The following is a 27,209-nucleotide window of genomic DNA, read 5'->3' on the forward strand; positions in this document are numbered from 1 at the left end:
AAAAAAATTAGGTAGGTGTCCTGGTATGCACCTGTGGTCCTACCTACTTGGGAGGCTGAGGTGGGATGATCACGTGAGCCTGGGAGTTGGAGGCGGCAGTGAGCTCTGATGGCACCACTGCGCTCCAGCTTTGTTGACAGAGCAAGACCCTTTCCAAAACAAACAAACAAAAAACAAAGAAAACCACGTAAAGCACTATGGCATTGCAGAGAAGAGTGAAATTAATGCCAACTAGTTCTTCTGTTAGTTCTGATTCTTCTATCAACATCAACATAATCCACTTAAAAGTCAGTTCCAAAATCTAGGTGTCATTCCAGTTGAGATATTTCTTTGTTACAGTTAAAGCGATTTCATATGATATGATATGATTGACATATAGCTATTGTTCTTTAAAATAATACAGAGAGAGAGCTCTTTAGATACAAATTTTATGCCAAATTACATGATGCTATGAGCACAGTGTTTTCCAGTAGACTCAAAACAAAAACATAAATTGCCAAATCAATATGAAATTAATTTTTGTGTTGTATTTTCTGTACTTTGTATATTTATTCCTATGTATCTATCCTATAATTCAGTGACACTATTTTTGCTTATGACATATTAGACGCCAGACAAAATCTATTAAATATTTTGTATAGTACCTAGAAGAAAATCAGACATGAGAACTTAATAAAAGTAATTTAATCCAGATAAAGTTGTTTTTTATTTTTAATTTTGTGGCTGGAATATAATAAAAAGGGACTAAAAAGGAACAATTTCCTTTTGGGGCAAAAATGTATCTTCTTAAAAGAATCTTATTGCTATCCAAGCTATTACCTAAATGTTTATTTTGATATAATTGCCCATCACATTGTTTTTCTCACTTATTTCCTCTAAGACCCTGTTTATTCAACAACTCCTAAACCAGGCTTGTTTAACCTATGACCCATGGGCTGCACATGGCCCCAGGACAGCTTTGAATGTGGTCCAACACAAATTCATACGCTGTCTTAAAACATTATGAGGCTTTTTAAAAAGATTTTTAAATTTTTTATTTTAGCTCATCAGCTATTGGTAGTGTTAATGTATTTTATGTGTGGCCCAGGATAACTCATGTTCCGCTGTGGCCCAGGGAAGCCAAAAGATTAGATACCCCCTCAACACGACGTGCATGGAAAAGAAATAGGAAACAGATACAATAGTGGTAAGAAAGCATTACAAGAGATAAAAGGTAAGTCTGATGCCACAGCTGAGAAGCTGGCCTACACAGGAAGATGCAATAAAAAGTTACTCACTTATGTCTAATCTTTTTGAAGCTACTCCTATTTTTGCTTTCTTCCCCCTTCCTTTATTATTATTTTAATATCTACTTGGATCAGTCAACAGAGCAACCTACGTTTTATGGAAGAGCTGCTGAGAAGAATTCTATTCTTTTTCATTCCCATTAAGAGTGATCTGCCTTCGACTTTGTTTCATTGTTGTTACTTTATCTGTTCTCTACGTTTCCTTACCCCCTTTCTCTATTGCTGTTGTATTCTCGCTGTATATTTGGGATAGGGCAGGTAAACTGAGTTAAAACAACACAATTTGACAGGAAAGTCATTTATTTAAAAAGGCGCATCAAAAATGTTCTTTAAAATTCATATAAATTGAGGTTTTAAAACACATATTTATATAAACATAGCAATATATGGTCTACATTGACAAACAAAGAGAAGAAAAATGTGAAGATTGCTTTAGATTTTGTTTGTTCCTGTACACCGTTAATTAATAAAAATTAATCAATTTTTATTGATTAATTGCACAGGGCATGTGCAAGATGTTCAATCTATCAATCTTTTTGTTGGTCTCAGTTGCTTTATGGTGCAAGCAACTGAAAACATGGAATGTTATACAATAGGGCCTCCAAAGGCAAATGAAATACTTCTTTTAGGGCTCAACTGAAGAATTAATAATTTGTCCCAATTGTGGAGAATTTCTAAATATTTTTCAGTACTAAGGTAAAATTAATGAGTCAAAAAATGTATATAGCCTTTACTTCACTTTTATACCATCATTTTTATATGATGAAATAATTTAAACACATAAAGAATATACAACATATATAATGTATACAATGTATAAAGAATAGTGAAAGGAACCACCCGGGTTATGAAGTAGAACATCTCTAATATTATCAAAGCCCCCTGGAATCGTTTTCCTCTATTGAGTCACTTACCTTGATCCCCAGGGTAAGCATCAATCTGATTTTGTTCCCCATTGTCTTTTTTTAATAGGTCTATATACATATATGTATATCTCTTTAACAATTTGTTTAATTTTAGGGATTTTACTTTTACATAATTGGTATCTTATATATGGTTTTCATATTTCCCTTTTTTACTCAATACTGGTTGTTTGGGATTCCTCCAAGTTTTTAATCAATTTTCCTGAGATAAATATTTTAAAACTGTTTTCAGCCTGTCACTATTGTAAACAATGCTGCACTGGATATTCTTTTTATTTATTTATTTATTTATTTATTTATTTGAGAGGTGGTCTCGCTCTGTCGCCAGGCTGGAGTGCAGTGGCGAGATCTCAGCTCCCACTCCGGGGTTCAGTTGTTCAAGCAAGTCTCCTTTCTCAGCCTCCAAGTAGCTGGGACTACAGGCATGTGCCACCATGCCCAGCTAATCTTTCTACTTTTAGTAGAGACAGGGTTTGCCTATGTTAGCCAGGATGGTCTGGAGCTCTTGACCTCGTGATCCGCCCATCTAAGCCTCCCAAAGTGCTGGGATTACAGGCGTGAGTCGCCATGCCTTGCCTGATATTCTTATTCATGTTTTCTGATAAACATATGAGAAAGTTTCTTTAGACAAGGAATTATTGGTCCATAAGGTATGCAGCTCAGTAACTTTAAAAGCATACTAAAAAATGCCAAAATGCTTTTAAAATATTTTTGATTACACTCTTGCCATCTCTTCATGAGAGCTCTATTTCCTCCATTCCTCACCAATACTTGGTATTGTCAATTATTTTATTTTACTTTTTTATTTTATTTGATACTTTGTCAATGTAGTGAGTGTAAAGTAACATTTCATTATATGTTTAACTCAGAAGTACAAATGCTGGATTCCAGGATATAGTAGTTTTCCAAGGCTTCCTTTACCACCCTCTGCTCTTGTATCTAATTTCTGGTCTCCAATGAAAATAAAATTGTATTCCACCGTGGTTTTAATTTGCATTTCCATGATTAACAATGAAGATCTTTTCATGCACTATTTAGATAGTCATGTTTCCTTTTATGTATAATAACTGTTCTTGGTTTTTGCCTATATTTATAGAAGTTTTTGTATGTTCTGAATAATCTTCTTTAGGTCATATGTATGGCACATATTTTATCTCAGTTTTGGTCTTCTCTTTTTATTTGCAATGTATTGTCTTAAGATAAGCAAAAGTTTATGATTTTAATGCATAGAGCTTTTAACATAATTGTTTTCACGTTTTCTGATGTGCTTAAGAAATCCTCAATCCTGTGTCCTGAAGTTACTTTCTTTTTTCTTTCATAAAAGTTTTAAGGAGTTTTTTTTCACATTTCAGTGTTTACTTGGAGAATGTGTTTGTATGTGAGTGCAGGTGTGTGGTGGGAGACAGGAATCCAATTTCACTTTTTTCCAACTTTGTCAAATACAACCTATTAATGCGCAATCACAACTCTGTCGTATATGAGTTGCCATATGTGTTTGGGTCTGTCTGGGTTCCCAAATCAATTCCATTTTTCTTTTTGTTCCATATCCATAATAATATGCTGTTTTCATTATTACAACTTTATTATAGGTCTTAATATCCAGAATAAACAAGCCACTCTACTTGTTTTTCATCAGGAAATCTTAACGATTTTTCTTTTCTCTTCCATATTGGAATGAACCCACTGATTTCCATGCCAACATTGTGACTGGAATTACATTGAGACTAAAGCGCAGTTCAGAAAGAAATGTCATCCTCATAATAATATAACAACAAATCCTTAATATTATTGCTATAATCTGAATGTTTATTCATATGTCAAAATCCTAACCCCCAAAGTGATTATATTAAGAGGTTGGGGGTCTTTGGGAGGTGATTATATTATGAGAGCAGAAAACTCATAAATAGGATTAGTGCCCTCATAAAAGAGGCCAGAGGAAATATTTTTGCTCTTTTCATCATGTGAAGACATAGCTAAAAAGCACTGTCAGTGAGGAAGCAGGCCCTTACCAGAAACCACATGCATTTTGATCTTGAACTTCACAGCCTCCAGAACGGTAAGATATAAATGTCTGTTGTTTACTTGTTATCTAAGACATTTTGTTATAGCACCCAAACAAATTAAGATAACAGTCAAATGTCTGGTCAATGTTAACAAACATAAAAATATGTTTTAAAATTTGCTGGTGTAGGGAAATGCTATTCAGGTGTTCTATAAAGTAATCCTGCTAAACTGTATTTTTAATTATAATAATTTTCTTCCATTTCTATGTAAGAAATTATACCATATGCAAAATAATTAAGGTTTTATTATATCTCTTCTAATTATTTAGAGATTTAACTTCTTTTGTATTACTACCCAGGCTATGACCTGCAGAAAATATTTAAAGGAATGACTAATAATGTGTGATAGTAGACATCCATGTTGTATTGTATATAACAGGTTAAAGATGTTCCTTCCATTTTCATGTTAACAGATATTTTATGAATGGAGATTAAATTTTGTCAGAAATTCTGATACTTTTATTAAGACAATCATATGTTCTATTTCTTTAACTTCATGGGTTGTATTAACAGATTTTCTTTAAATGTTAAACTAGCATTTCTAAAATAAGCTGAATTAATAGAATGAATTATAATTTTTACTTACTATGTAATTTCTTTTGCAAATATTTATTATTTTTGCATCCATTTCTAAAAGTAAATTTGGTATGTAATGTTCCTTTCAACTATCACTTCTGATTTTTATTTGTAACTATATAAATCTCATAACATGATATAGGCATTCCCTCTAGATCTATTCTCTAGGAGAGTTAAATATTATTAGAATTTTTAAAAGAGAAGCTTTTCTTAAACTAAAAATTGTCTGTACTTTATGTTCCTATAATGGGCAAACTATGAACTGCTGATTTAATGATTTTAATATATTAATTTTTAAAAATGCATTCCTTCAATCACAGCTCTTTCATTGTGCTCTGTGCTACCTTCTATTAATTTTCTAATTTCTAGGTTTCAGCTGTAATCATCTGCAATACTACTCTTTCTTGAGTTTTTGTTCCTTTGAGAATTTCTCTTACTATTCTTCACCTCAGGACAGCAGTCCTTCAAAGTAAGTATGTTATAATGCATATGGCATATATGTGTTTTTTAGAATATCTATTTAAAAATTACTCAAAATGGAAATGTACTAACTTGAGCACCTAGTTCCTAAGACATGATTTCTTTGTGTGTATTGATTGCTACTCCCACAATATCCAAGGGAGGAAGCTCTGGAAAAGTCGTTAGGAATTATGACCTAAGTTGCTTCTTCCACAGACTTACATAATAGAATAGATACTTGTTCAAAGTTGATCGAGGTGATAACATTTGACACATTATTTCACCAATTAGAGATTAGATTATTTAAATCTCCTAAACTCTGGTTGTTGACTGAATTCAAGGGAATATGAGCATATCTTCATAGGAACCTAAAAAATACAAGTATATCAATACATAAATGCATACTAAAAGATGATTGCAAAGTTTTTGGATATACATGATTGTAGAAATACTGGTCTCTAGAAAAATACTGGTCTATGGCTTCTTCCTAAATAGTGCCAGCATTTCAAATAGTTAATCATAAGTTTAAAAATAACTCTTAAATTTTAGTCTTCCTAAGATTACTTTTAAATTCTGATGCCTTTTACAATTTTATTTAAAAATTATCAAGTTTATTGTATATGCTTCTCTTAAGAAAATGATTTCAAGAGATCATATGAATTCATAGTTCCACACTTATGTAATCTTTAAACTGTTTTAAATCAGTCTTCATCAACCATCTTATAGATACAAATGGTTTAGTCAAAGAATTCTGTTTATTAATAATTTCAGATTACCTAGAATGCTAAGATAAATAGATTTTATTGAGAATGGCAACAGTTTTTATACTTTTTTCCCCATAATAAATGTTTCAGGATTCATACTGAACAACTCTGCTATAATTAAGTAGTTTTGTGGAACAAATGAGAAAGGCTATTAAAGAATTAACTGCAATATAATCTAAATGTACTAATTTCAGAGAAAGCTGCAAAAATAGAAGGGTATCACCTAAAATCACAAGGTTTTTATTTGACAGAGAGTTTTACTGTGCTTTAATTTTTAAAATAAGGGTTTCCATGGGCCAGTAGTTTTGGCAGGCAGCATAATGAACTGTCGCGCCTGAGACTTGAATTTGGAAGAAACTTTGGCATTAATGTTCCATTGGCCAATGGAGATTAGAAATGGGAGAATTTTGGCTTTAGTAGACAAAATTCTGTTTCTATCAATGCTCAACACCTGCTACTGCATGAGCCACAGAGCAACAGTGATGTCAGAATTGGAGGAAGCCATGCATGTCATATTCCTAACACCAGGTCGAATGCCAAGAGTATACTGTAAATGAATGGGGAAAGAAAACATCTAAAGAAAGATTAACTAGCATCACACATGGAAAAAATCAACACATTTATTAATTCCCACTAATATTTTCTTATGTGTATTTACAATAACATATGCAGGTACTCATACTATACTGGGTGATATTGCTAATATAATATTAAAAAGTCAAACATTTCATCAGGTTATTATTTGAATTGGTATCCAATGTAGTAAAATTCTGTGAATCATGTACTATATATGTGTGGTGAATTTAAAGATGGTATAGCATGAAATGACTTTTTTATCTCTTAATTTTGCTTTGAAAATATTAAGATTTAAACACATGATAAACTGTAATAAACATAGCAGCAAGGAATTAAATGGTTAAGAGGGAAAGGCAGCATCCCATAACGTTCCCTTGCAACACAGCCACCAATCTCATGCCAATGAAACCATAGTTTCCTGCTCAACTTCTTCTTACCTTCTATAGTAACATACTAAGTACAAATTGTACATTGAATGTCTACTATTATGCTTAATCATCACAAAAAAAAAATTCTTCATAAAACTACTATGGTTGCCACGTTACAGATAAGGAAATTGAAGACTAGGTAATGATATCAATATGTTAAATGCCCTAGATTAAATAAGTCAGTTTTTTACCATTCTACACCGAATCTCAGGTTTCCACTACACAATGCTGCTATTTAGAAAGAGCAGCTAGTTTTCCAGTCTTAGATGCTTTCCAAAAGCAATAAAAATGATGAGTATTAGAAAGTACTGTATCCAGATAAAATAAAAGTTAGATAGTATGAGGTAGATAGAAAGAAATCTTTATGCTCAGGAGAAAATGATGCTCAAAGTAATTAATACAGCTATTTAAAAAATACAATAGACTGAATTTTAAAATTTGGGAACCATTTGAACAACAACAAAAAAGAAAACCGTTCCTTGTATATTTTATTTAAAAATCAGTTCAGAAATGAATTATCTCTCAGAGAACTTAATAGTTTCTCCTCTTTGCTTCTAATCAAGGAAAACATGGTACATAACTGTCTGCTCTACAAGTAATAGAAGGCATGTTCATTGGCTCAGTGCCCTCTACCTAAGTCCCAGGCACAAAGCTGATAGTCAATAAATAATTTATTTGATATTTATATCAATTTATGTTCTACATGACAGTGAGATAAGTGATATAAGCTTGATTTAAAAACCAGAGCACATAGAAATATAACAAACTGTCAACACATCAATTATTACCCATGCCAGAAAAAAAAATCCAGTATCATAACTCTACATAGTTCACTCTTGCACACATTTATACAGGAGATAATTTCATCTCTGGTTAACAGTGAGTGTATATTTGGATTTCAAGAGAGAAGAATACAATTGGGTATCTTGAGATGAGCATTTGAAATACATTTCAGTAAGAAGAAATGTTACTAAATAAAATAACAGCTACACAAGGCATGGAGACATCAGATTTAACAGACTATATCCATCCTGCACAAGTATATTATACTTACTGTTAATAGTACTTTGCTTCTGAGACGCTTTCTGTTTTTCAGAGAATATAATTGTCTAATGTCACTTTTCACATTAAAGTCCTTCAACTTATCTAAAATAAATCTAACAGCAGACTCACAAAATGGACAAATTAATCTAATCAGTAATACAAAACAAGTCTTCAATTTCATCTGCTTGGTTCTCTAGTGCAATGAAATAACTTGAGTGGTGCTGAAATATACAGAGACTTTTGATTTTAAAAAGTCACTATTTCAATGTTCTTTTTCTTTTTTTTTTTTCAAGTAAGTTAATAGATTACCGAATAAATAATGGGGAGAAAGTTTTTCCATTCCAATAAGATTGTAATAGAAATGACTAGCCTTTATCACACTTCAAAATAAGCATATTTACTGAGAATTATTTTTAAACTACCTTAACACTAACAATGATTCCCTTTTCTTGTCATTAATATAAAGATTATTAATCTGTTTTAGTAATCTTAAAAATTAAGCTTTTTAAAAGACAAGTCGTAGTCTTACCCTTTTTCATACATCCTGAAAATTCAAATACAGAAGTCCATAACTTAGTAAATGCTAAATGCAGCAAATATTCAGGAAATATTTTTTACTAAGTAAATACACCTTTAAGGCTACATTGAGAATATAATTTTAAGAAGATATATAGTTATTTTAGTTTATTTTCTAATACAGCAAATGAAATCTTGGGTAGTTTTGCAAGATTGACTAAAATAGTAATGGTAATTTTATATAATGAGGAAGATATATTTTTAAAATAATTTTTAGATGTTATCTTTCTATGACAATGCAAACAGGTTAAGATTATGCCAGAACAATGAATTATAATGATTTTGCCAGAGTAATATTTAAAAATAGTAACAATTTACATGTTATTTTTCAGTTGTTAAGCAAGACTACCTTCCTTCCTGGGTAGACTCATTTCTGCAGCAAGCAGTGAACATGTCTTTATTAAATCAACTTGTCATTACACGGCAAGTTACAAAAATCATGAGACAACTAACTGTTACCCACTCAAGCTTATGAAATACATTGAAATCAATCTGTAGAGATGGCTGGACTTTGGAAGTAATGATAATATGGAAACAAGAATGAAAATTATACATTCTAAAACAATAGAGATGAAAAGTGTTTTGATGCATGTTACATATTTTGGTATTTGAATAAGCTATCATCTAAGTACTTCATCTCTATTGTATACATGAAGAAAGAAAAAAGAGATTTGTTACTAGACCAGAAATGAGCAACACTGACAATGGTATATATCTGATATATTTCATTCTTAATGGGCCAGGACCTGGTCTACTGAACCTCACGAATTATCCATTATACGGAGAGCTAACTTTAAGCGAAAGTTTGGCAGTGGGTAGTGGGTTCCTGGAGATGGGAGTTTTGGGAAGAGAAGGATGGAGAGTAAAATGATTCTAGATTTTAGATTCAGCAAAGGAGGGCTTGACCTCTGGTTTAAGCATATAAACTAGATGATTTATACATATTAACATATTTTGACCCTTCTTAGTTCAAGCTGTCCTGTTTTTTAAGTCCTCAGCCATCTTGCAGGCCCTGGTCAGAGTGAAATATTCCACGGGGGTTCAGGCTGTGAGAAACATCCTGCCCAATTACCTGACTTCCTTATTACATCCTGCTGGAAAAAGGGCCAAACTGCCTGATCATAGGAACATCTTATCAATATCCTCCTGGGCAGCAAGCCAAACCACCCAGCTTGTATGCTGCAGCAGGCTCTGACATGAACCTGGTCCCCACCTCTGCAGGTTGTGCTTGCAATAAACCTGTGTTGCTGTAAGCTGCCAACTCTCTCTGTTTTTCATTAACCTTCACCTTCCCTTCAAAACTTAACAACCTCAGTTTCAACATTGTAATATGTTGAACAGTAACATTTTATAGAGTTTTTTAGAGCTTGGAGAGTTTTTTTAGAGCACATGTAAAGGGCTTAGCATAGTCTCTAGTACCTCCAGACCCTTAAAAATGTAATTTCCCTGTAATTCCAGCACTCTGGGAGGCTGAGGCAGGAGAATCAAGAGATCAGGAGTTTGAGACTAGCCTGGCCAATATGGTGAAGCCTCATCTCTACTAAAAATACAAAATTTAGCCGCGGTGGCATGCGCCTGTAGTCCCAGCTACTCAGGAGGCTGAGGCAGAAGAATCCCTTGAACCCAGGAGGCAGAGGTTGCGATGGGCCAAGATTACACCACTGCTCTCCAGCCTGGAGACTCCAGCCTGACAATGCGAGACTCTGAAAAAAAAAAAAAAAAAAAAAAAAAAAACTGGCCGGGCGCGGTGGCTCAAGCCTGTAATCCCAGCACTTTGGGAGGCCGAGGCGGGTGGATCACGAGGTCAAGAGATCGAGACCATCCTGGTCAACATGGTGAAACCCCGTCTCTACTAAAAATACAAAAAATTAGCTAGGCATGGTGGTGCGTGCCTGTAATCCCAGCTACTCAGGAGGCTGAGGCAGGAGAATTGCCTGAACCCAGGAGGCGGAGGTTGCGGTGAGCCGAGATCACGCCATTGCACTCCAGCCTGGGTAACGAGAGCGAAACTCCATCTCGAAAAAAAAAAAAAAAAAAGTAATTTCCCTTCTTCTCTTTCTTGCCTAAATGATTTGTCCCAAGTACTGAGAATACCATAAAAACTGCATCAGAAAATATATATAAACTTATCTTCAATTTATTGTTGGAATTATAAAGCTACTATTTGACATCTTTCTTTTTTATCCAAAACCGTTCATGATATTTTAATATATAATTCTAGACTCTGGATTCAAATTTTTATGTATTTTCTTGTGGGTATATATCAAAAGAAAATTATATCAGTATCTCAAAGAGATATTCACATACCTATATTCATTACATAGTTTTTCATGATACTCAAGATATGAAAACAACCCAAGCATGCATCAATGGACATATGGATAAAGAAAATGTGATATCTATAAAATGAACTATCATTCAGCTATAAAAATAAAGGAATCTTGCCATTTGTAACAATATGGATGAACCTGGAGGATATTATGCTGATATCTAATTAGCCAGAAACAGAAAGACAAGTACTGCATGATCTCAATTGTGTGAAATCTAAAAAATAAAAATAAAACTCATAGAATCAGAATGTAGAATGGTGATTGCCAGGAGGTGGGGGTATATGGTGGTGGAAGAAATGGATAGTATTATTTATTTGAAATTTGTTAAGAGAACAGTGTCCTTACCACAGACACACACACACACACAGAGTAACTATAGGTAGTGATGGATGTGTAAATTTATTTAATTGTGGTAATTATAGAATGTATACATACATGAAATTATTATGTTACATATCCTAAATATATGCAATTTTGTCAATTATCCTAATAAAGTTGGAGGAAAAATATCACAACAGGTTGAATGCAGAAGCAGATATGAGAATCTAGCAGTGTTTTATTAAGCCAGACATTAATGAGTTTTAAAAAATATAAAACAATGCCACTCTTCTCTCTAGATGTTTTTTCTTTGAAAAATAGTTATTATTTCATAACATGTTTTATTCTTAACATGTAATGGGATTTTTATTTTTTAATAAATTAATATTTAAAATTTATCAGTTTTAATCTCATATAGATTAAATATGGACATATATAACTTTCAAAAGTATAATCAATTTGAAGATCTCAATAGTGTTGAAGAATATAAAGAAGTCCTGAGACGCTTGCTCTAGTTCACGTTAATGTAGAAAACAATAGGAGGTATCTAAGAATACACTAAATAATATGCATTTTCCTGTTCTGCTTATGGACATGCCAGTTAGTGAAGGTTTTCAGAGAGGTTGTCAGGATCAAGTCTGAAAAGTAGGTAAGCAGGAAACATTTCAGAGAATTTCAAGTTTTCCACTAATAGTAGAGATATTTAACCTCTTTTGAGTCTAGGTCACAAAATGTCATTGTGTGAATGTGAGTGCCTAGAATCATACTACCTACTATGTATAAGTGATGTTAATCCAGTTCATGAAAACACAAATAGAAGGCTTGTATATTCCCAGATTTAGGGAGAAACAAATATATTAGAACTCTCTCCATTTCAACATGTACCTATTAAATAGCTACTATGCTGATGGAAACATAAAATTTTCTGTTAGGGAGAATCTGGCAAAGCCATCTTAACTTCTTTCGCAATGGTCAGCTCTTACCTTGTACTGTGCCAAGTACATTTTTCTGGACTTTAGCACTGGATACCTATTATAACATCCATATTCAGTTATATCTTTTTATCACAAAAAAATAATCACTGAATATCTGCTATTGGAAGCCACTGTATAGGTATAGTGGTTGAATGATTAAATAAAAACAGATGTGCCCGGGTATCTGGTTAGTAAGACAGGTTTCACAACTTATAAAGCAAAAATTGAAAGTACAAAAAAAAGCACATCAGCAATCAATGTTAGAAATTTTACTAAACCCCTCTGTAAATAATAGAATAAGCAGAAAAGGAAAAGCCAGATAATAGATGAGTTGACCAATTTGACATATACGGAAAAGTATACCCAATAACTTTATAAGTGCACATGAAATGTTTATAAAAATTGCCTGTATGCTAGGCCATAAAGCAAGTCTCAATACACATGAAAAGACCAACATCACACAGTAGATATGCTGTAAACTTAATGGAATTGAGTTAGAAATCAATAACAAAAGAGCGGAAAATCTCAGCTGCTTGGAAATTAAACAACGCCATTCAAATAACCAAGAAGTCAATGATGTCAATGGTGAAATTAAAACAATAATAAAGAATCTCTCGTGTGTCTGTGTGTGTGTGTGTGTGAGTGTGTGTGTGTGTGTGATGGAGTGTTGCTCTGTCAACCAGGCTGAAATGCAATGGCATGATCTCGGCTCACTACAACCTCCACCTCCCAGGTTCAAGTTTCTTCTCCCTCATCAGCCTCCCAAGTAGCTAAGATGACAGGCAACTGCCATCACAGCTGGCTAGTTTTTCTTTGTCTTTTTGAAGAGACGGGGTTTCACCATGTTGGTCAAGGCTGGTCTTGAACTCCTGACTTCATGTGATCCACCCACCTAAGCCTCCCATAGTGCTAGGGTTATAGGCTTGAGCCACCACACCTAGCCAAAAATATCATGAAATGAATGATAATGGAAACATGCATAACAATACTTACGGGGATCAGCTAAAGCAGTGCTTAGAGAAATATATTGCCTTAAGCAAATGTATATTTTAAAATGCAAGAAAAAGATCAACGATCTAGATTCAATTTAAAGAAATTAGTAAAAGGCAATGATATAAAAACTCAAATGAAATTTTTAAAAAAGAAATAAAAATAATAGGAAAATGAATAAAAATGAAGAAAGTGTACAGAGGAAAAACCCAACAAAAGCAAACATTGGCTATATATTTGATCAGCTCTGATAATACTATGCAAGAAAAGAAAAAGGAGGGAGAAGGCACAAATTATCCATCTTACGAAAAAATGAGGCAGCATAATAGATCTTATTGATATTAAACAAGTAAGAGTATATTTTGACAGCAATTATGTCAATACATTTAAAAATATTATAAAGTAGAAAAATGTTCTTAAAACCCCAAGTTACAAAAACTGTCATGAAAATCTAAATATTCCACATCTACTTAAAATGTATTATTATATCCTTCCCAGAAAAAAAAAATCTTTCAAAACCCAGTTGTCCTCTAGATTGAGATTTTTACATATTTTAAAAAGAAAGTTATAATAGACTACATGCAAGAATCATTAAAAAAGGAATTGTCCAAAACTTTTCATGAGGCTAACAAAACTTTGACATCAAAACATGTCAAAAAATACCATAAGAAAAATTATCATATCATTTCCTTTATGAATAAACTTGTAACACTTACAAATAAAATATTTATGAATCATATTTGTAGAAAAAGACAAGGCATTACGACCTAGTAGGAATTGTTTTAGTAATATAAGGTTGATTTAACATTCAAAAATCAAACATTCTAGCTTACCACTTTACAAAAAGAAGGATTATTTCCCTAAGTTGAAAAAACAGCATTAAAAGTAACAAACAATTAGAAAGTTAAAATTTTAAGAAACAATACTATTTATGATAGCATTAAAATATCAAATACATTTGTTGAAAGATATGAAAAAAAAACCCCACAAACTATTATTGAGAGAAGTCTTAAAAGACCTCAGTAATTAGAGGGATATATCATGTTCATGACTTGGAAATCACCATGTTGTAAAGATGCCAGTTGTTCTCCAGATTTGACTTGCACTATGATGTCAAACAGACAAGTGGAACAAAGCAACAGTATACAGAATACAAAAAGAATAAAACATATGTAATGATCATATTTCAGATGAATCATAGCACTAAATTATTAAGGTAAACAATAATGTAACTAAGGAGACCATCTTTACTATCTTGGTTAGAAAAAATTGAAACCACTAACCATGAAGACAAAACTGACAAACTTGATTTCACTGAAATTAGAAGGCTGTAATCATTAAAGACACCCTATAAGATTGAAAATGTAATCAATAAAGTTCAAGATATTTGTATCAAACACATGTAACAAAAGACTTTCACCCAGATGATATAAAGATCTCCAGAAAAATTATGAGAAAAATAAATCAATTTTTAAAATGTCAAAAAGATTTCAGGCGGACTCCCAGAAAACAGAAATAGCTATATTACCCATAACCATTTAAAAATGAGGTAACTTATTTCATTACCAAGAAGCTCATTAAAAACACAACAACATAATACTAAAATAAAGCTCAAGCTAAAACTAACAACACCAACTATTGGCCAACTATGGAATAACTAAATTTCTCATAATCTGCTGACAAGAATATGAAATACTTTTTAGTATAAACCCAACAAAAATGTATATATGTATGCATAAAAAGGCATTTACTACATTAATATATAACATTACTCACAAGTGTAAAAAACTAGGGCTTACTCAACTGTTAGTATTAAATATATAAATATTTGGGCACATATTTATATAATAAAATATTATACAGGAATAAAATAAATGGCCAGGTGTGGTGGCTCACACTTATTATCCCTGCTACTTGGGAGGCTGAGGCAGGAGAATCGTTTGAACCCAGGAGGCAGAGGTTGCAGTGAGCTGAGATCGTGCCATTGCACTTCAGCCTGGGCAACAAGAGCAAAACTCCATCTCAAAATAAATAAATGAATAAATAAATAAAATGAATAAATGGATAATTCATTTTATTACTATATGATATTTTATATGCAACACCACAGATAAGTTTGCAGACATAATCAATGAAAGAATTCAGGCACAATAAAGAACATATTTAGTGATTCCATTTAAAATTCAGAAATAGACAAATTTCTGATTAAAAATGTGAAAATTATTGTTATATTTGAGGGCATCTAATGACTGAGAGGGTGCACAAGGGGAGCCCTCTATATGGTAAGTTCACTTTATAAAATTTCACATAAGGTGTCTATATTTTGCTGCATATATATTTGAATTTTAAAAAGTGTTTAAAACAAAAGCAAAAACAAATAATCTTCCCTTAGAACAATATCACCTGTAAGAAAACTCAGATTGCCTTATCATGATCCTTTACGAATACCTTTGAAACTTTTCATAATGTGACAGGTATGCCAGTTAGAATAAATTTAAAATGTTGTGAAGTGCTTTAGTCTCTCTGATATGCATTTTGCATATTTATTTTGTATATAGCCCACAGGTTTTTAATAGGTATCTTTTGGCTAATTATGTCCTCTTGGGAATTTACATAATATATAAGCTACCTAAAACTTTAATAAGATTATTGTGTTTCTTAGATATATTGGTTTATAAATAATAAGATGATTACCTTAATTTCATCAAGCCACACCATTCATCCAGTGTGCTTCCTTTCATCCTAACAATTTATCCAAAAAAAACCCCACTGAAATTCATCATAATACTTTCTAGAAATTTGGTCAGGCTATACATTAAAGACAGCTAAATTAGTACAGACATTATCTATTCATGTACTCCTGCCCCTTATATAGATAGTCGCTGCCATTTCTATGGCTTCTATAGATACAAACTGTTTTAATTTTTCTCATCAGCCGGTGCATCTGGATGTTCCTAACAAACACAAACCCAAATGAAGACAAAAACTCAAGCCAATTTCAAACAAAAATGATTTAATTCTGTAGACTCCAAACCCTTGTTTTGCTTTTTGGAAATATGGCTGCAAGTTTATTTTCATGGTTTGGTTCAATGGTTAGCTAAAGGTCACATAATGCATGAGTTGGTACGTGGTTAAAACTAGAGCTTTGATATATTTCTTAAAGTCAGTCACTGCTCTTTTCACAGCCTTAATAATGTTACATAATTACATTGAACACTGTTAAGCTAACTTGAGAAATAAGTTCCAACCAAGCAACTTCTGGTAATTGCCACCTTTAGTATTACTTTTCATGGATGGCCGGCAGACTATTTTTAGTCTTTTAAAATATGAACATATATTTCCAAATTAAATCATTCAATTTGGGAATGCTTGAACTAATTTTTGGTACATGTGAAATGAACAGAATAAAAACATTTGAGTCCTAAGCAAGAAAGTGGTACAAAGCAGAGCTGCCTCTTTTGCCTGATATTTTTGGAAAAACAAAGCTTCTGTGAGGACTGCAAACTGGAAATGAGCACATGCTTGCTGGGCAAGCTTTCCTCCATGTTTCTCTCAAGAACTGGAATGTCCTGATTTTCATATGCATTTATATCTCCCTGTGTAAGTTTTGGGCATATGTGCCTAGCTGGGCTATACTCATAGCATACAAAGCCAAAAATGAACCAAGAGAATAAAATTGTTCTGATTTTTTCATTAATTCATTTATGTTGCCAGACATGATTTGAAAACAAGAGGATGAAAAACACCTAAAGCACTTGTGAATCAATGGTTTTGACACATTCCAGAGGGTGAAAATTTCCTTCCTTCAAATTACATTGGGTGTTCCCATACCCTGTGTTTTACCAAAATTTAAACATTCTTGGCTGGGTGTGGCTCACGCCTGTATTTCCAACACTTTGGGAGGCTGAGGCAAGTGGATCATGAGGTTAGGAGTTCGAGACCAGCCTGGCCAACATGGTGAATCCCCATCTCTACTAAAAATACAAAAATTAACTGGGTATGGTGGCAGCCACCTGTAATTCCAGCTACTTCAGAGATGGAGGCAGGAGAGGCATTTGAACCCAGGAGGTGGAGGTTGCAGTGAGCTAAGATCCTTCCATTGCACTCCAGCCGGAGTGATAGGGCAAGACTCTATCTCAAAAAAGAAAATAAATAAATAAATAAAATTCTTGCTTGTCAGCCATCTGCTGGAATGGAAGAATGCTTGTCTATTTTAGACAGGGCAAGACCTCTGTACTTCACTAAAGACCTCCATCTCCAATAGTCTAACACTTACCATTCATTTATTTATATTATCTACTTGCCCTGCGTAGGCTGTTTACTTATCTGATCCCTGACCTTAGAAAAGTAGCCTTGGAAAGAACTATCTACTTTTCCATAAATTTGTTGCAACTATCTGCATCTATCTTTAAATAAAGAGTATTTGAATATTCTCTTAAAGCCTCGTTAAGTCTGAGGTAATTGAACTGATTTCCTAAAAATGAACAGAACCAAAAATTAGGCTAAAGAGATGGCCCCAGTAAAATTTAATTTTGTTTTAATATTAATAACACTGATATATTTGAAAAGATGGGGGAAGAAGAAGGGGGAATCACGGTATGTAATACTCAAAATTGGTTATTTTTTTTCTTATACTTCTGCATTTATATTATTTCTTGTCATATTAAAATCAAAAAAGAATTTTACAAATTAAGTAAGAACCCAGGCAGTGCATTTGTGACAGATTATTGGCAAGCTAGAAAATGCATTTAAGTTATCTTTGGAAAGGATGATTACAAATTGGCACTAAAATTATTCATCCGTTAAGGATCTACTGACATGTCATCATGTCAGAGAAATTAATAGAAAAGAAATCATTCTATTTATAGGTAATTCCACTTAGTCCTACATTCTACTTCAGAAATATATTTATTAGCACCTAGCCTGTCTGTTTGACCAGACCAATCCTTGCAGTCTTACTTTCTGTACTATCCAGAATTATTTTAATGACCTAAAAAAGCAGGCCCTGAATTCATAGATTGTTTCTAAATTTTTCATTGGTATGGACACTGACTGGCCTGTGTGGCAAAAATTTAAGAACTTAATTTATTAATTAGGTATATGGAGACAACCACAACCCCTCCAAGAATGAGCGGGTAATCTTAAAATGAGTTTTTATCCAGTGGTTAGGAAGCATTATTTGCAGAATTTCTGAGGGCAGGATCCTCAAATAGATATTAAGGGCGCCACAGAAGTGGCCTGAAAGGTGTGCAAAGCCTGCTGATGAAACACTTAACAGTTGGCAATGAGAAAAATCTGGGTAAGCAGTTAATTATCAGTAATCAGAGAGCAAGAAGCACGGCTTCTACACAAGTTTATAATCCTTGGGCAGGTCTTCAGTTCCTGGATATAGAAGAGCAAGAAATGTATGGAAAATTGCCACAGTGGGAGGAGACAAGGGTATGATCCAAGTGCTGGGATCTTGTTAAAGAAAAAAGACACAATAGTGACCTGGAAGAAAAGTAAGATTTTGTTGGTTGGTGATATTTATGTGATTTCTAATGAATTAGCAATAATATTAACCATGACATAAATGTTCACATCAACCCTGAAAAATAGTAGTATCAAAACATTAAAGATGCAAAAACTGAGGTTCAGGAAGATTGAGCTAATTAGGAACTCTCATATCACCCCTTAGTAGTGATTGATTTCAGAAACTGTAATAGTGATTTTACTACCAGTAGATATCAGGTGACTTTATTTTAGAAAATAGTGCTGTGATGGCTGAGAATCACTAAATGAGCTCACAAATAGTAGTCCATATAGTCTAAAGTATCATAAACATGTAAGGAATTAGTAAACTCCATTAATTGACAAAAATACCTTGTATTTATTTTATTGTGAAGTAAACTCCACAACAAAATCAAGCATTTATGTATAAGGTTCTGAGCTAATGTACAAGAATGTCTATACTGTTTAATTGCGGATCCTAATAGTTAAGGCTTTAATTAACAAGGAATATGTGAACATGAAATCATATCCTTATTAATTACATTTTGTTATAATATTGATACAATTAAAGTTACCCAGTTCAGCAGGAATGAATAAAATTATCTTAAATTTCATTCACAATACCTTTACTACCTTCATTGTTCTAATAGCACAATAATATGTTTCTTGTCTGTAGAAGACTCTATAAGAAAAAAATGGTTTTCTGATGACGTCTGATTTTTTATTTTTCAGGGGTCAGCCAAAGAAGACTGATGATAAGCAATACCTTAATTCACCTAAAGCTCAGACAAGCCATGAATAGATCTATCAAAACCAAATCACTAACTGACATTTGTACAAAACATGCAATTAATTCAAAGGTTTATAGCCTTTCAAGATAAATAACTGTCAGGAAGCCATCCTTTACTGAAAGAGTATTTCATCTGAAAGACACAGAAGCTTTTACAGCGTTGTAGAAAATTCAGCAGAAAATACAGCAGAATTTTCAGCTTTGTTGTAAAAGCTAACACAGCATCAATGACTAGTTTCCAAGAAGTGCGTTGAACATTTTATTATTTTCATGTAAATTGTAAATCAATACACTGATTTATTAGGTAAAAGTGCTGTCAGATAAATGATAACTATAAACACAACCTCTCAATATAAAAGCAATGTCAGTATTTCTTCTCCAAATATCTTGGTTTGTTTCAAAAAGTCATTTATATAAAATGGGCATGTTGGCTCATATTGAGTGTATACTTCTTATAAAATACAATAATGGTATTCTAATTAACAAATTTTTACAAATATTTTCTTCCCATTAATTTAATAAAACCATTATGGAGTATTGCATTTTGATTTAACCATAAGAGTTCCCTCTTACAGTCCATAGGTGTAGCATTATAAATAAATGGGAGGTCCCACATCACATGAGAAGGGAGAATGCTGGGTAGTGTTGGGATCAAAAGTGTGGTTCTGGAGACAAATTGTATTCAAATATCTACTCTGCCTCTTACTAACTAAACGACCTTGGGCAAATTATTAAAGACCCTTAAGACTCAGTTGCTTCACTGGATAATGAAAATAATTACAGTACATACATTATCTGATTGCTATGATTAAATATGATAATTCCTACAAATGACTTAGCACAGTGCCTACTTGGTTCTCATCTAGTGCTCAATTCATCATAATCTGTCTTCTGTACATACTATGCAATGTAAACACAGTTACCTATCTAGATTGTTCTTTCTCAGATCAAGAGCAGATATATGTCATGTATATGTCTCCATGCTTTCAACAGCTGTGAGTCGTCATTTGATTTTGATATATCAATCTAATTTCCCATGGATATCTCCATACCACTAGAAGATAGCACCAGCTCTTATATGACTTGATACTGGTGAATCTGTGGTCTGCGGAAAAGCTCCAGATATAGGAAGTGGAAATTTTGATTACATAACTTCCCTACAACTACCTACAACCTCCCTTAATGTCTAATGGGGTAAAGACAAAACCTTATTTTTCAGTATTTAGATTTGTCATAGCCTGTCTTTATTTTCATTGCTAATCTGATCTACTCCCACCTACTAGATGATTCAGAGACAGTCCACCACCGTATTTAAAAATAAGGACCTGGAGCCAGTCTGGCATCTATTCTACCACTATCTAGATGTGAGAACTTGGACAAGTTATTTAGCCTCTTAGAATCACAAATGTTTCATCATGAGTCATACTTCACTGGGTTGCTGTTACAACCAAAAGCATTAATGTCTGTAAATTGCTTAATAAGCATAAGCCCTCAATACGTAATTTCTACTTTAAGCATGCACTGACTTCAACCAATCTTGTGTATCATATGTAACGCCACCACCACTTGCTCCCTTCACCCATTCCAGAAAGCCATTTTGGCACAAATCCGCCAACTATAAACTCTGTCCTCCAAGTAACTTGGCATCTGGCTCATAAAACTTTAACCAGTTTTCTAGGTTATTTAAATATCTCATCTGAACTTTTTGAATCAGTAGTTCTTTTGTTGTTTATTTAAGTCTAGGTAAAATAGGTTTATGTTGATTTTACAGCCGCTCATTTCTTGGAAAGCTTCCTTAAAATTATGCCCATAGTGGGCAACCAACAAATCAATGCTGAGTTAAGAGAACAAGGAAAACGGAGATGAAGGGACGAAAGAGAAGAAAAGATGAAGAGAGAGAAGGAGGAAGAAAAGGCAAAAGAGGAGGAGGGAAGATGGGGTGAGGAGAGGGAAGAAGGAAAAAATTTAAAAAAGAAAGAAAATTAATTTATGATTCATGGTCTTTCCTGATTCCTGGGGGTGTGTCATAATTTTTATCTGGAAAGATGTACTGTTTTACCATATGATTTCTATTTGCAAATTTTCAGTAAAATTTAATTTTATCCTTTAATCAAACTTTAACACAAACATAACAGACCCTTTTAGCTTTGTTTTCTATGTTACCAGTTAACTCATTTTTTTTCATCTTACTATGACTTGATTAATTAACTCTTACACAGCAATGTGATTGTGAGTTGGTAGTTCTCTAGTATATAGATGTTCCACAAAGTATATTTGAAATAAACTAGCATTAATGGGCTTTCTTAATGGGCAAGGGCACCGTATTGGAATCTTATTACTAAAGGTAATAAGGACAATTCTAGATTAATGTGTTTCATCTATTCTACTTTTACTGTTATTATTTTTCAGGGGAGAGTAATAAAACGTCCTTTAAATTATTCTCTTGAAAGAGAAAAACAGAACAAAACATTACAACAGTTATCTCACATGTGTGTCTGAATAATGTCAACTATCCTGACCAAAAAAAGTGATATTTTTAATATGTGGCTGTTTTATCATGTTTAAGCAGAAATTTTCAGTGAGTGATTGAATGCTTTCCTTAGCATCAGTATGTCTGGTTACAAAATGGGAGGACTGGCCATTTTTGAATTTTGGCAAATATTTTTGTAATGAACACATTATTTTAAGAATAAAATGTGAACATTTAAGAGTGGCTTTTTTGTACATAATTTTTCCATTAAGAAATATAGTGGCACATCACAATGTGTAATCTTCAGATTAACTCTTGTTTGTTAATCAAGCAAGTCCATATATTTAAACACACTGGGTTTAGTTGGCACCAGAAAGCATGAGGGAACACATCCCAGATCTACTTCAATGATGCCAACATTTCAGGGAATAGATGACACTTTATAAATATGAATGACAATGTAAGTTAGGAATCTGTAGGAATGGCCAACATATCATTTTGTTAGAAGTAAAATATGTAAGTGTTTTAAATACAGAGGTACTTTAGTATAAATTAGAGGCATGTTTCTAAAAGTAAGACAAATATATTTTCTCTAAATAGAATATACTAGTTTCAGTAGGAAGTGTCAGCCTTTGATCAAATATAATCATTGAGCTACTTCTCCTTAGACTCTTATTATTCATTTCCATCTGGAATGCCTTCCCCGTAAACCTACACTATTTAAATTCTGCCCGTTATTCAAGTTTCCGTTCCCCAAGAGAATTTTTGAGCATGTGCATAAAACGTAATAAAGATTCTCAAGTACCTATATTTATTTGGGGTTTTTCCAAGGCAGTTTCAATAGATTAAATTAAAATGTGTATCACTTTAGATTGAAGAAATGCCCCCACCTTCTCCCATCCCCAAAGCTTTACTGAAATAAATTGCTCCATTTCAAGGTTCTAATCCTTTGGCCTAATTAAGGGATTTCTATCCTGGTTAAAATATTAAAAATGCTTTGAGCTAATGGGCCTTTTTGTTTCAAATGTTAGATTTAATTTCCTGTGAATAAAATTTTACAACATGGAAAACATCAGGTCTTATTGAAGCACCAAATATAGTAATTATGAAAAAGTCAATAAATAAATAAATCCTGCTCAGCCTCTCTAATTAGAGTAATTTTAAAGGCATATAAGTTTTAAAATAAATGTTTTAATATTCCAAATTTCCATCTTATATTATTTTGAGGGAAGTCTTTAAACTTTTTCCCTTTTTTCTTCTTCTTTTCTTTTTTGCTTGCTTTACTTTCCTCCTGCCTACCACATCACCCTTTGCCATATTCCATATTTCAATATATGTTATGGTTTGTAACCTGCACACACAATATGAATAAGATTTAATATATAATTACAGATTCATTTATAGCATTATGTATTCTTCAATACTTTCACCTAGAACACACATATAACACATAAACCTGTATATACACAGACTTTTGTAGAAGTTATTTCATAACAAAAAAGGTAAGATCCAAATGTATGTGTTTTTCTATATCCTGCCTATTATACTTAATCTTACCTCTTGTAAATCCCTCCACATCACATAAAATATTTCTTTTTGTTCTATTCATATTAACTAATTGCAAAAATAATATTTTATGCTTTATACTATACCATAACATTCTCTACATATCTTGCATTTTCCTGACAAATAGTTTGAGTAGTATCTTTTCATATTTTGTTTAGCCATTCAGATTTAATCTTTGATAAATTCACCATTCAACCCTTGTCTAATCTGTTTACTTGTGTGGCTGTTTCTTGGCAATGTAAAAGGGCTGTCCTTTCATTACATATATCTAACATATTTCTGTTATTTGAATTGCAATTTTTAATATATTTCATTCTATTCTATGTATAATTTTAATACATTCATAGAATTAAACATGTTACTATTTGTTGGCTATTTCAGGGTTTCCCATTATAGGATAAGAATCTTCACTGCTCTGTTGAAAATGAAGACTTGTAGACTTATTTTTAAAACTTTTTTTAAAATGTTGCACATAAGTGCGTTAATCTTTTTGGAACTTAAGCAGTGAGAATGCTGTGCTCTTCACATTGGTGATATTTATAGGTACTCAAGGTCTTTAAATGAAATAAATATTCATTACCATCATTTATGAGGACCTTCTGCTACTCATAAATATCCACCAAGTATATATATCTAAAATAACTACTACATGTGTCAGTAACATATCACTGTAAGCTGACAGTATGAATTATTTCTTAAAATCTATTCATGTGTGCTTAATCTTTTGTTGATCATGTGATGTAATGACATGTACAAGACATCATCTAATTTCCTTATGATTAATGTTCTGAAGTTAGAGAAGTTCAACTAAAACACTGTTATTTCTCATTACATAAATGACATGATTACCACAGGCATTTTAAAAGTGGCCATTTTAAAGAACAAAATTTTGTATTTCTCAAGAATGTTTGTTAAAACTGTAATATAACCATGTACTAGTTCTGCTTCTGCTCTTTAAAGAAATGTACTTTTCCCTGGCTGGTTTGGCAGTAATTGGATAGAAGGAATATAGCATCACTTCCAGACTCTGGTCTGAACTAAATGCTTTTTTTCTGCCTTTATCTTCGGCAATATCTTTTATAGCTACTGAATAAATGTAGTACATCTATGCACACTATCTTAGAAGTCAGAAAACCAATTTTTTTTACCATTGTAAGTTGATTTAGGAATAGACAACATGTTTGATTTTATGTTCTTTTCCCTACTACACCTTCTATTTAAGACCCACTAAAAGTAGAGAAAGGAGATCAAACATTCAAAGAAATAAAGGCTTCCTTTCAATTAAACAAAGCTTTTGCTTTTTAATGTCAGAAGTTCCTTTGTAAACAACATAATTTTGTAGCCGCTGCAAAGGCACTAGATTTAAAAACGGAATAAAACAACATTACAAGTTATCTATAACTGAGAAGGCAAAACATTCTAAAATGCAACCTGGCCAGTTCAATCTATGGCTAGATTGACCCTTATAATCCTCAAAGAATAAAAATTGATTCCAAATGCAAAAATGATTCATGGTTATTCTTCAAATAATAATATCTATTAAACTTATTCTGGCCTTACCGCATTTCTCCATTTTCCATATTATTTACTTCCTTTCTATCTAAATTGAGTTTTAAAGTTCAACCATATGGAGATTTGTGTATGCTTAGTGGAAAAATGCATTATTGGAGGAATGTAATATACTGTTGTCTCGCTAGGGAGTGAAACAGAATCATCATATTCAGCCTTTCAGCCAAGTTACTGGGATTGGCTGTCAGCAGTCCACTTCATAACAGAGTTGACTCATTGAGCACATGCTGACTGACCAGCTAGTGCCAAGTGAACAGGAGCGATCATGGCCACTAAAGGCTGAGACAACTAAAAGTCTTTGTTAGAGGCTGTTCATATTCTGAAGGGAGTCACAAACAAAGCACACATAAAGTCAAGAGAGAAGTCTGTGCATAATGTTATGCTATGAACTATAGGACGTCTGGCAGATCCAATGGCAGGGTACCAGCAAAGCAAGATATGTTTACAGAGAAGAAATGAGCATTCAGCTAGACTTTTAAAGAATTAATATACCCAAATTGGTGTGACATGGGTGTGAAAATGCAAACAGGAGAAAAGTAACAATATAGGAATGTTGGGATAGAAATAAAGAAAAACCAGTAGGATAAAAATACTAAATTTACTAGAGCTAAGGATGGGTTGAGTACTTGAAGTTCCCTAAAGAGTCAGATGGAGGAACATGAACAAACAAAAGAAACAGTGAGCATTTTGTTCTCAAAAGATATGTAGTCTATTTTTGATTCCTTTTTACTTGTTTAGCTTTTGGAGCTCTTTAGAGTTCTTTCCAATAAGAGCTTTTATGTCCTCGTTCAGTTTGTATTCGTGTAAGTAAATCTTCTCCTCAAGTCATTGATTCTATGGTTTCAAAATCACTGGTCTAATCAGTTTCCTTTTCCTCTAGAGCAAAGTCCATTCCTTTTATTTATCAAATGAAAGACAAGACATCACTGCTCTGTCAGTGCACTTAATTCTGGATTCTTTTAGAACAGCCCCTTTTTATTCAGATATGTTTAAATACTTTAAACGTTAGATAAAAGGAAGATTTAATAAGCTTCACTCGGCTTCATGGGTCTTCAATACTCACCACTGGAACACTGAAGGAATAACCAAAGAAGAGAAAACAGGAGAGAGAAAATGTGTGGATAAGCTACTACAGGATGCAGATGTTGAGGAATTAAAATTAAATCAAAAGATACCTTTTAGTAAAAGTGTGTTCTAATGTGTAATGACTGGAACTGCTGATTAAAAGATAAATATGCGTCATTTTGCTCTATGAATGGTTAATCCTGAAAAACAGATGTAGGAAGCCATTGTTGTATGGGAGAAAGTCACTCCAAACATCCAGTATCACTTAAATATTTGGAAACTAATCTCGACTTTTAATATGATATTTGACATTAGCTTCCATTAACTTTAAAAAATCTCTTAAGATAAAAATTCAGACTATTTTATATCTTTATACAACTGTGGTTTACCTGCCCTCAATTCCAAACCTTCCAAAATCTCCAATGATTTCTGAAAACATTGCTAATATTAAGGCCTAGGCTGCTACAAATACTTGCAAGAATTGACTTGCTCAGCTAATTTAGTTATTCATCCAGTAATTACACAAACACTAATTGAGTCCTTTAGTTCTATACACTGCATATACTCTAATGCATTTATAACATCTATCATTCAGCCAATCTACATCTACCTCTTTATATGTTACAATATACATGTGTATAAATATGCATATATATAATCATATATGTGTGCATGCTTGTGCTTCTGTATCACCTGTGTATGTGTGAGCATGCTGTGTGACATATTCGCAAGCACTACTTTCTCATTTTACCACTTTGTCCTTTGATTAATCATGAGTTGAATCTTTAAAGACCTAAGTAGGTTTACTGGGTGTTAAAAAGAAGGTGACTGAGCTAGGTGACTTCATTTCTAAACAGATCGGAAGGATTACCAGGCCAAAGATGGAAAAAGTGTACTGGCAGCACAGCAGAGCAGTAGAGACACTGACATCTTTCCTGGCATCATTCCCAAG

At 32.9% G+C, this 27,209-nt stretch overlaps 1 protein-coding gene across 8 annotated transcripts in view; it reads right to left on the minus strand.

Annotated features, from left to right (window-relative positions):
- The window catches only part of NAALADL2 (N-acetylated alpha-linked acidic dipeptidase like 2), a 1,348,438-nt gene that overhangs the window by 564,719 nt on the left and 756,510 nt on the right, over positions 1–27,209 (minus strand). The gene's annotated exons all lie outside the window — the stretch shown is intronic.

This window comes from Sapajus apella, unplaced genomic scaffold, assembly GCF_009761245.1.
Source record: "Sapajus apella isolate SASKATOON/1434 unplaced genomic scaffold, GSC_monkey_1.0 scaffold101, whole genome shotgun sequence".
NCBI classification, from domain to species: Eukaryota; Metazoa; Chordata; class Mammalia; order Primates; family Cebidae; genus Sapajus; species Sapajus apella.